The sequence below is a fragment of the Sorex araneus genome, chromosome 2 (genome assembly GCF_027595985.1).
Source record: "Sorex araneus isolate mSorAra2 chromosome 2, mSorAra2.pri, whole genome shotgun sequence".
Taxonomy (NCBI): domain Eukaryota; kingdom Metazoa; phylum Chordata; class Mammalia; order Eulipotyphla; family Soricidae; genus Sorex; species Sorex araneus.
The window spans coordinates 89,959,829-89,971,980 of NC_073303.1; positions in this window are offsets into that span (position 1 = coordinate 89,959,829).

Below are 12,152 nucleotides of genomic sequence, written 5' to 3' on the forward strand. Positions count from 1 at the left end.
TGTCATACCTTGAATGGTAATAACTGTGATTCATTTTAGATATGACTGTTATAATTGTATCATTAAAATTCCATAAAAACTAGTATTCACAACCATTAAACTGGAGCAGTGCATGTTTTGAAGTTGTTTTCTTTTTTAATATTGAGAACTATTCTGTTAGCTATTTGCTTTGTTGAAAGAAAATTGAGCTTCTTAGTAACAGTATCCAACAGAGACCATATTTTCTATGGCTATAGCTTAATCAAATATTTGTTTATGAAAACTGATGAAAGGGAGGCAACTATTTTAAGATTGAAAGTACCTACAAAAAATATGTTATCTCACATAAATAAATTAAACACCCACTTCTCTGAAGACTAGGATTACCAGCAGGCATACAAAAAGTATTCGTCACCATTTTTTATCAGGGTCATGGAAATCATAAAAACAATAAGCTATCATCTCACACCAGAGAAAATAACATATAGCTAAAAAACCTGCAAAGAACTAGTGCTGGCAATGATGCAATAAAAAAAAATAACTCCTTCTTTACTGTAGTGGGAAAGTTGCCTGGTTTAATATCTATGGAGAATAGTCTGAAGATTCCTCAAAATAAAGTCTCGAACTCCCAAATTACCAGGTCATTTTACTCACAACATCAATTTAAAATGCATATGTATACCTATGTTTATTGCAATACTTAGTACAGTAGCCAAATATAAAAGCTATACAAATATTCAGTGAGTGATAAATGAATAAGAAATTTTTGTAGAAATACACAATGAAGTACTATGTAACTGTAAGAAAAGATAAAATCAGTTTTCTGAAATGTGAGTGGAACTAGAGAGTCATATTAAGCAAAATGAGTGAAAGTAGTAATAATCTATATTGGAGTCTCTTGTTTGCTCTTCTTCAATGTGGTGCTGTAGACAAGAAGGCAGACTACTCTATATAGTGGGGACTAGTGATGCCAGCTTTCATTTTCCTACACTAAAAATAATAGCATAGATAAGACCAGTTGGAAAAGGACATCAACACATTTATTTGTGGTATTCAAGATGCTTATTTAAGGAAAGATGGGATGGAGGAAAGAGGAGAAGTAAAGTTGAGGAAAAGGGGAAGAGAAAGAATATACCATCTCTCCACTGGCTAATTAACCTTCATAGAGATTAATAGATGCATTCCTATGGTTCACAATAGAAAATAAAAGACTTAAGGTCATATGGTTTGGGGAGACTTGTCTCTGAGTGGCCAGAGTGATAGTACATTGGGTAGAGTGTTTGCCTTGCATGCAGTCAACACGACTTTAATCCCAGGCATCTCATGGTACCCCGAACTCTACAAGGAATAATTCCTGAGTGCAGAGCCAGGAGTAAGCACCGAGCATTGGTGGATGTGATCCCTCCACAAAAGAAAAAAAATCATTATCATCATAACCACTTGTATAACTTGTATTACTTATCATCCCTTTGCACATCAATTTGCTCAGCAGGCGCCAGTAACATCTCCATTCCTCCCTGTCACAAACTAGTGTAGCCCAGTGGCATCTGCTCACTCCAGGAACACAAAGAGATTCAAACTGTTCATTCAGGGTCTTGACGAAGAAATCTGTCCATCTCGTAGGTGGGCGGCCAGGCATTGCTTTGATGTCCCATAAATCCAGTCGGTAATAGCCCTAGTTCAGTGGTCATCTCCAAATTGCATTACATATCTGGCCAATCTGATTTTCGATGCCTTGGCAAATGAGACAGCATCTCTGATTCTTGATCGTTGATGGAGATCAGAACTCTGAATTCCTTCTTTCACTTGAGTGAAATGTGATATTCCAAGCATAGCTTTTTTGATTCCTCATTGGGATACCCGAATAGCGTTCTCATGCTGTTTTTGTAGGGCCCAGGCCTCTGAGGCGTATGTTAGTGCAGGAAAAACGGTGGAATCAAAGGATGTGCCGAGAGCTGGAATTTCTTCATCTTCTTAACTTCTTCGATGCTCTCGAAGGCGTTCCACACCATTCTCTTACTCCTGCGCAGTTAAGGTGCCAGGTCACTTGACCTAGGTACACTGCTGAATTCGGAGATGTTCGTTTCCTTGAGGGCATATGAAATGTCAGGAACTAGTCCATTTCTCATGAACGTTGCCTTCATGATATTCAGCTGCAGTCTGACCTTCCCCCTTAATGGTTCACCGTTTCATGGTGGCAAGGGAGTGGCAAATGGCAAAGAGAGAACCAATATACCAACTGCATGGCAGAGCCTGGCAAGCTACCCATGGTGTATTCTATATGCTAAAAACAGTAACAAAAATCTATAAATATTTTAAAAAATAGGCCTCATTCATCATCGTAATAAATAAAATTAAAAACATTCATTGAGGAATTACCAAATTCTAAATACAGGAAAAAAAAACCTAACAATCTGGCTACTAAAACATGAGACATTCTGAAATAGCCTAGACAAAGTAGGTTAGGGGAAAAATATGTAAAAACATGATTTTAGTACATAAGTTTTTTCAGAAGCTGAATCTTGCTAAGTATCACAAATCAGCATGTGGCCACCTTAGAAAAAACATAATACAATTGTATTTGTGGATCCAGTCTTATGTTTTTATGTCTGTCTTTGTGTCCTCAAACAAGAGATGGTTCAGCATAGCATCTATTTAACTTGCTTTCTGAGGCTAATTTTCTTGAGTTCATATCTGTGTTCTGCCGTCAAATTCATTCTAACCTATGTTAGCTTCTAAATAGCTTTATGTCTACAGTTTATTCACACAAAATTCAAGGAGTTAACACTTAAGACACCTGGTTCTTAGGATTTAATGGTCAACTCATTCAAATAGGGAAAAATATGGAATCAATATTTGTTGCCCTGAGTGATATATTTTCAAGGGCACCCTGCAAAGCATAGCTTCTTTGAATCACCTCACCCAGGGCAGCAAGTCCCTTCTTCCACTAATCAAATATGGAGAATTGCTCATTTTTCAGATCCCATTTACCTCTGATTACATGCTAATAAATAGTAATAAGAGAACTTACCTTGCTGCATTCTTACCAAAATTGAACCAAACAAATAGAACAACCTGGCATATAGTAAATATTCAATATTCACTACTGGTAAGCAACACTGAATCTACCCAGAGCTGCAATAAATGGTTCAAAGTCAAAGTTTATGCATTCTGCTCTGAGTTGTTTTTTTTAACATTTTCAAAGTAGCATCTAGAGGGTGTGACAACAAAAGGTGGCATGGAAAAGTCAATTATAAAATGTCATTATCTATAGAATCTGAAGGAGATCCATAACATGTCAACATAGCCATACAGAGAATTCAAGCTAGTTTTGTTGGAGAAAGAGGCAGAATAAGGAACAAATATTTTTATTACAATCTCTACGTGGAATTATTTTGATATTCTGCATTAAAACCTCATTGGTCAGTTCAAAACCAAAAGAGGGAGGGGATATTAAAGATTTCTACAAGGTTCTTTTATTGAGGGCCCTCAAAGGGAGAAGCAGCCAGGAAGTAGGAAATAATTCATAATAAGGAGTCTTGAGGGAATCACTGTCACTGTCATTCCATTGTTCATTGATTTGCTCAAGTGGACACCAGTAACATCTCCATTGTGAGACTTGTTACTGTTTTTGGCATATCGAGTATGCCACCAGTAGCTTGCCAGGCTCTGTCATGGGGGCGGGATACTCTCGGTAGTTTGCTGGGCTCTCTGAGAGGGATGGTGGAATCAAACCCGGGTCAGCCTCGTGCTAGGCAAATGCCCTAACCGCTGTGCTATCACACCAGCTTCTTGAGGGAATAATATCAGAAAAATACAAGTATTTGTAGCCCTGAGGGATTATCATCCAGGGCATGCACTAGAGGGAGGGAGGGACTAAGGTCAATTCCATATCCCTACTGAACATTTCGTCATGTAAATGCAATACTTAGGTAGCAATATTATAGTGATTTGGTTATATTCTGAACAATTTTCAATCCATTTTTTTTCTAGTCCTGTTCTACAAACAAATTATAAATTCTCTCTTTATGCATCTCCATTTTTCATGTGGGGCATGATGATAACTGCCAAAGGGCTGCACTGAATGAAATGAAGCTATTCTATCAGTACTTGGCACAAAGTCAGCATTTGAAAGATGTTCGCTATTGTTTTAACTGTAGTGGTGATGATGATGACGGTGGTGATGATGATAATGATGATGATGGAGATTATGATTATATGAGTGAATGCAATAGCACGCAGGTGCTGTCATTTATGACAAAGAAAGTAGTTTTCTACCCCGTAATGAAAGATTTTATGGCATCCCAGGAAATTTTCTAACTTACTAACCTCTTAGTGAGTTGAGAGGATGAGGAAACTCTCACACCTGTGCTGTCAAGTCAGCATGAGGCAGAGAAGAGACTCTTGTCCCATGGTAAAATAATTAAAAGGAATCGCTATTAAGCTCTCTTAACCCTCTAGAGGCTTTGAAGTGCCTAGAATTCAAGTGGTATCTCTCTTTTCTTCATAGTGATTAACTATATAGAAAATGTCAAGAAAATGGTAGTTAAGTCTTTGATATGAGAAAGCACTGTGTTTGTTCCTCAATGTCTACAAAATTGGCACTATGACTGATCTCTTCCCATGCTTGTAGAGTAAACTACGTGCTTGTGCTTGCTATATACACTGTGCAGCAATTATGTTTGATAAGTTAGGCATTGTCTATGCTTTCAGAGACTTTAGAATGTTGTGGACACATAAAACTAAACAAAAATTGAGTCTTTTATCAATCTCTCTCATATCCATATTTTAACTGTTTGTAGGGAAAATGAAGTCCTGATTCATACAAATGAAGATAGAAATAAATCATGATGTTGCCTCGGCCAATTGACTTGATTTTCTTTATAGTAGATGCTCTAGTTAAAAAACTATAAGTGGTTTCTTTCTGGCATCATGGAATACACACATATGCACATACACATGTATACATGCAGACATACAGACTAACAAATTTTGCCTCACAAAAACCATATCTACGGCACTTCCTATTTTCTTTCTTTTTCAAAACCCCCTTCGATACAAAACAGAAGCATTCCCATTCGTAGCATGTGTAATTTTAGTTAGTTAATATTGGATCTCATGGCACTGCAGATCTGTTGAGATCTGCTACTGAACTTTCTGATGCCAGGTTCACTACCTCTCTTGTTATACCAAGTCACCTTGTGAAAAACCTAGGCTAGCACAAGAATAAGAAGCTTGTACAACTCCCATGACATTCCATTTAACTACTCCGAAATTTTTTTAGTTATTTATATCTATGATGGAAATAGTTGAATATCTAGGTATGAAATTGATTTTATTTCTCGTTGTGGAAATTTCTTCTATACTTTAAACTCAGAAAATGTAAACCATGACGTTTTCCATCTTATGCATTTCAATTAAAATGAGTTTAAATAATAGGCGCAGAAGTATTCAAATCAAAGTGTATCTGTTTTACTTATGAAGTTAGAAATATTTTAATAGGCATGAAGGGCAAACTAAACAAAAATAGAGTGAATAATTAATTTGCTAGTAATCATGTCAATTCTACCAACATGCATATTTAAGTGAGAACAGGATATGCCTTTCAGAGAGAGATATGTCTGCTATATAAATCTCTAGTTGAATTGCAATTAAGACTATAAAATGTGACAGGCTGAAAAAATTGAAATAATAAAAAATTATAGCAGAACTTACTTCCTTCATATAAAAGACAGAGTGCCAAGGAGCCAAGGATAGCAAGAGGAAATCTTATTTTATGGACACTTCTCAAAGTGTGTCTGTATTACCTGTATCTTTTATCAGTTGAACTAAGTTCCATTTTTAGATCAGCTGCTGAGTTACTGTTTTGAGTGTCTACTAAAATGAAAACTTTCAAGGTATAGCAAAGAAAAAGGGACACTAACATAAAAATTCAGGAATAAAATTGAATGTTTCAAATAAATCTCAAGTCTGAACTGCTTATATGAATTATTGATATCTCTGTGCTTTCCTAAAATGATCAGTATTTACATCAGGTTGAAGTTTTGTGGTATGAGGGAATAACTTTTGATCTAGATAGTATTTCCAATTTTGACAATCATGGGCATTCATTAGAAACTATATATTGTTTATAAATAATTCATCATGTGGCACAGGAAGAAATCATTCTATGAACACATTCTTCATTCAATATGGATTCTTTATTTTGACATGATTCCCCCAACATCATGTGAAATGAACTGTTTACAGCACTATTTCTATTAACATCACTGAGGTGTTCTATGATAATAATAGAGTTTCCTCTCAGATAAATGGTTTCTTATTGAGATTTACTAGAAGGAATAATGCAAGGGCCAGAAAGAGTCCACTAATCATGTTTATTTATGATTTTCTTGATGCACCATTGGTGTATACTGTATAAGTTTCATTTGGACAGATTTAAACTTTGATAAATGTAGTGTTACATGACAGCTACCATTGAAGTTTAGTATAATTCACTACTGTGCAATTGATCCATTCTATCCTTTGGCCTCTGGAAGTCATCACTTTTCTACCAAAAATCTCACTATTTGTTTATACGTTTGTTCCCTTTGTTTCTTTATATTCCACATGAGTTATCAGGCAGTCACAGTATACTTGCTCCAAAATCCCACAACTTCTTTGTTAGTATAAGCCTCATTAATCAATTGAGTTTAACACTATTACATGCAAGGTTTCCTCTCGTATTGGGTAAACAGTGTCCATAAACATCATGCACATGATGAGGCTGAAATTAGATGGTGTTGGAAGAGGTCGTTGAGAGGCTATGGCCACCAGGGGACACTTAAGCTGTATTTCGACTATTGGGAGTGTTTTCATCTCCTACCCTGATGATGTGCTAAGACCATTGGTTATTACCTGTGACCAAATCTCATCAAAATATAAACATTTAAGATTTTGCTGGAGGATCTAGATATCACTTGTTTTGGATCCCACTACATAAGTCTCAGAAGTTAATTTTCCTTCCTATTGAATCAGACATCTAACAATTTGAAGTCACCAGCCTCTTTACTTGGCTTTTATTTGCCTTTCATGTTTAGGGACTAAGTTAAGCTTCTGAGTTTGCAAACCAACAACCAAATACTTATTTTCCCATTTCCATTATAAAAGCATTATTTATTAAGACCTACATGTATTTATTTATATCCTTAAACTTTGTTTTACATATAGTTCCTATTTAGTATGTTTTTCAACATGAGACAAAAACAATGTCTTCTGTTTTTTAAATTCCTAGATATTGAGCCACAAATGTGTTCTTATCTGGTTATGTCTTGGAAATTTCAATTTTAGGGGACAGTCAAAACAGTAACGCAGCAGCTGATCTAAAATTAGAATTTAGCTCAACTAACATGTTTTCAGGATTTAAGAATAAGTGCAGTGCATAAGTCATTTGCCTTAGCAAACCATGATTTGAATCCCGGCACTGTGTATGTTTCCTTGAGCACCACAAGGAGTGATCCCTGAGCACAGAGCCAGGATTAAGTCCTGAACACACCAGGTGTGGTCTCAATTACAAATAAATTAAAAAAAAATAAAACTTAGCTCATCCCGTGCACAAAAGCATTCATTTTTGTAGCTGTTTTATATTTTATATATTTATATATTCTTTTTTCCATTCATGGGCATTCGAGTTATTTCTTCTATTGGGCTACTGTGAATAATGTTGCAATGAATGACCATGCATATGTTTTTATGTCCAGACAGAGTTTTATTGCTCTTATGTATAGAGCTAGGAAAAGGATTTCTGGATAATGGTGCAGTATATGCAAAATGTACTATGAAACTATAAAAATAAACTCAAGTGACTATCTCATTTTACATCTTCATGAGAAGTATATGTAGAATAAAATTTCCTCTTACCAAAACTTTTCTTTTGTATGCTGTGTTGATGATGATGATAGTGGTGATGATAACGAAGTAGGCATTTTCATAATAACTAATGACTTATCTTTTTATATAGGTCTTGTCACTGTATATCTGCTCTGAGCTAATATGAATATCAAATAAATTAGTTTAACTTTAATTTTCTTTAATTAAGAAAAGCAATAACCACAAATCCACTTTCATTTTTATTACTAATGATGTGACTTGCAAACTTTCCCCCCTAACTTTGAATTGTTTTTTATTTTCGTGATAGTGTCCTTTGAACAAACCAAAAAATATTTTATTTATCACTTCTTTTTTTGTTCCCATTCTTGGGCTTAAGATTTATGCATACGTTTTCTGTAATAATTTTATAATTTATTTCTTTCAAAGAAACCTTTGAGGGGCTGGAGTGATAGCACATCGAGTAGGGCATTTGCCTTGCATGTGGCCAACCCGGGTTCGATTCCCAGTATCCCATATGGTTCCCTGAGAACCACCAGGGATAATTCCTGAGTGTAGAGCCAAGAGTGACCCCTGTGCATCGCCAGTTGTAACCCAAAAAGCAAAAAAAAAAAAGCCTTTGATAATCGCTTTGGGGTGTAGGAAAGGACATAGATCTGAGATCACTCCTAGCTCTTTGCTCGGGATTACTCTTGACAGTGAACATGCAATGATATGTAGCGCCAGGGAATGTCTTAAACCCTGTGCTATATTTCTGATCCCCCAAAACAGTCACTTTATTTTTCCATAGGGTCAACATGTAGCACTGTAGCACTGTCGTCCTGTTGTTCATCAATTTGCTCAAGCGGGCAACAGTAACGTCTCCATTGTGAGACTTTGTCACTGTTCTTGGCATATCCAATACACCAGAGTAGCTTGCCAAGCTTTGCCGAGAGAAAGGAATGTTTTCAGTAGCTTACCGGCTCTACAAGAGGGATAAAGAAATCGAACCCAGGTCAGCCGCGTGTAAGGCAAACATCCTACCTGCTATCAATTTATTTTTCTGACTGTAGTTAACCCATTGCCTCAGGAAATTTTTCTGAAGAGCAATCAGTTGTCTTAAAAAAAAAAGTCATAGTTGGAAATTGGACGATTATTGTAGTAAATCTACAGCTTAAAAGCATTTACAGTCTGGAAATATAAACTAACATATTTCTTTTTTAGATTTTCATCAACTTATTTCCCCAATATTACATAGCTATCATTCTATTGTTTCTTTGGTAAACACTAACCTCCAAATATTTTAATCTGTATATTGCCTTAATGTCATTTTTTAATTGTTGCTAATATAAAAATACAAGTGATTTTTAGAAATTAACTTTGAACATTCTGTTTTAGTAAACTTATCTATCATCGCTAGTTTTGTGAGTTCCTTAGGATGTCTTATATGTAAGAACATCACATACAGATTATTTTAATTCTTTCCTCCTATTGGGATAACAGTAATGTCACTGTCATTGTCATCCCATTGCTCATCGATTTGTTCCAGCAGGCACCAGTAAGGTCTCTCGATTGTGAGACTTACTTGTTACTGTTTTTGGCACATCCAATACCCCACAGGTAGCTTGCCAGGCTCTGCCATGAGGGCACAATACTCTCGGTAGCTTGCCGGGCTCTCTGTGAGGGGCAGAGAAATCAAACACTGGTTGGCTGCGTGAAAGGTGAACACACTACCGCTGTGTTATGGCTCCAGCCCCTCAAAGTTTTCTTAAGTAATAATTAATGTATTTTTCTTGTTTATACTATTTTCCTCTGGATATAAATTTAAAAAATGTAAGTACACTATTAATATGGATATCAATTGCATAGGAAAGGTGTGAAAAAATTAAAAAGTCATCCTTGTTGTGTTCCTAATCTAAGATGTCAGATTTTCCTTCTTTGGTCATTTTACATATGTGTAAGCTAACTGTCATTGGTTTCTGGCAATGTTCTGTCAGTTTTTAGTTGCTGTTACTGTAGCTGAATACAGAGTATTGGTTTTGAGGCTTTTTGTTAATAGTTTATGTATTGAAAATTGCTTATCTTCCTGGAGAACTGAACTTTTTCTTTCAAAAGAGTTATGATATGTCTTTATTTTAATCTGGTAACAATCCATTATGTTGTTTTTTTTCCTTCCTCCCTTTCTGCCTTCCTTCCTCCTTCACTCCCTCCCTCTATCCCTTTTCTCTCTCTTCCTCCCTCCTTCCCTTCTTTCTTTCTTTCCTCCCTCCCTCCTTTCTTCATTCTTTCTTTCTTTCTTTCTTTCTTTCTTTCTTTCTTTCTTTCTTTCTTTCTTTCTTTCTTTCTTTCTTTCTTTCTTTCTTTCTTTCTTTCTTTCTTTCTCTCTCTTTCTTTTTTTTAAAGTACAAAGCCGATACTGATACTACATCTTAGCACACCAACAACCCTGGTCCAGAGACACAACAGCAAATCCCAGAAGACATCATAGCCCTGGAGATCCCTCTGTGCCTCATACTGAGCCAAGTTTACTGGGGCAGCCTAGATGGAGCAGGTGCAGTATCCCCGACTACTTCAGATGGAATCCCGGTGACAAAGAGCTTCCACAAGCAAGGCCCAGGTATCTGGGTTTCAGAACAAAATCTCTATGCTGCATGGTGGCTGGGCTGCCCCTCCCCAGCTTCCTTCCCGCACTGCCCACACTGGCTGTCACAACCACAACCTGCCTCTGGATGCCATCTTTGGGCATCTACAGCCCTGGTGAATCCCAGAATGGATTAGTTCCCTTCAGAGATGTCTCCTGAACACAACCATTTACAATCTAGAATTCCAGAAGCTCGCAGACACGCGGGCTCTCATGATATTCAAAATGAGCAATGGAAAATAAATAATCTAGTGTTTCCCCCTAGCAGGTAGGCTTGAATGGTGATGGGAAAATTTGAACAAAACATAATGCCCAAGAAGTAGAGAGAGAGTATTGGTGAAATGGTCTGCACAGAGGCAGGGTGAGGACTAGCATGGGGGTGGGGGAGACACTGGGGACATTGGTGGTAGAAAATGTGCACTGCACATCCAAAAGAACAAAAGCAACCGCTGTTGGAGAGGATGTGGGGAGAAAGGGACCCTTCTTCACTGCTGGTGGGAATGCCGACTGGTTCAGCCCTTCTGGAAAACAATTTGGACGACTCTCAAAAAATTAGATATTGAATTCCCATTTGACCCAGCAATACCACTGCTGGGAATATATCCCAGAGAGGCAAAAAAGTACAATCGAAACAACATCTGCACATGTATGTTCATCGCAGCACTGTTTACAATAGCCAGAATCTGGAAAAAACCCGAATGCCCCAGAACGGATGACTGGTTGAGGAAACTTTGGTACATCTATACAATGGAATACTATGCAGCTGTTAGAAAAAAGGAGGTCAAGAATTTTGTAGTCAAGTGGATGGGCATGAAAAGTTTCATGCTGAGTGAAATGAGTCAGAAAGAGAGAGACAGACATAGAAAGATTGCACTCATCTATGGTATATAGAATAACAGAGTGGGAGACTAACACCCAAGAACTGTAGAAATAAGTACCAGGAGGTTGACTCCATGGCTTCGAGGCTGGCCTCACGTTCCGGGGAAAGGTCAACTCAGAGAAGCGATCACCAACTACATTGTAGTCGAAGGCCATGTGGGGGAAGGGAGTTGCGGGCTGAATGAGGGCTAGAGACTGAGCACAGCGGCCACTCAACAAATTTATTGCAAACCACAACAGCTAATTAGAGAGAGAAAACAGAAGGGAATGCCTTGCCACAGTGGCAGGGTGGGGTGGGGGAGAGATGGGATTGGGGAGGGTGGGAGGGACACTGGGTTTACGGGTGGTGGAGAATGGGCACTGGTGAAGGGATGGGTTCCCGAACTTTGTATGAGGGAAGTATAAGCACAAAAGTGTATAAATCTGTAACTGTACCCTCACGGTGATTCTCTAATTAAAAATAAATAAATTAAAAAAAAATGTGCACTGATGTAGATCATTGTATGGTTGAATCTCAAATATGAAAGCTTTGTAACTCTATCTCATGATGATTCAATATATTTTTTTAAGAAGAGTCGATTATGCTCTCGGCTTTCTACTGACTCTGTTCTCAGGGATTGCTCATGATAAATGTTGTTTAGGTGTAAGACACATGGCTTATCCATCTAACACCTCTTCCTTTCTGTAAACCATTGCTTATTTATTGTGCTAGTTCATTCTTTGTTCTAATTGAAATAATATTTTTTCTTCAATCTGCATTTTAGAAATAGAACCATCCATTATTATACCAATAATTTAAATAGTTAAT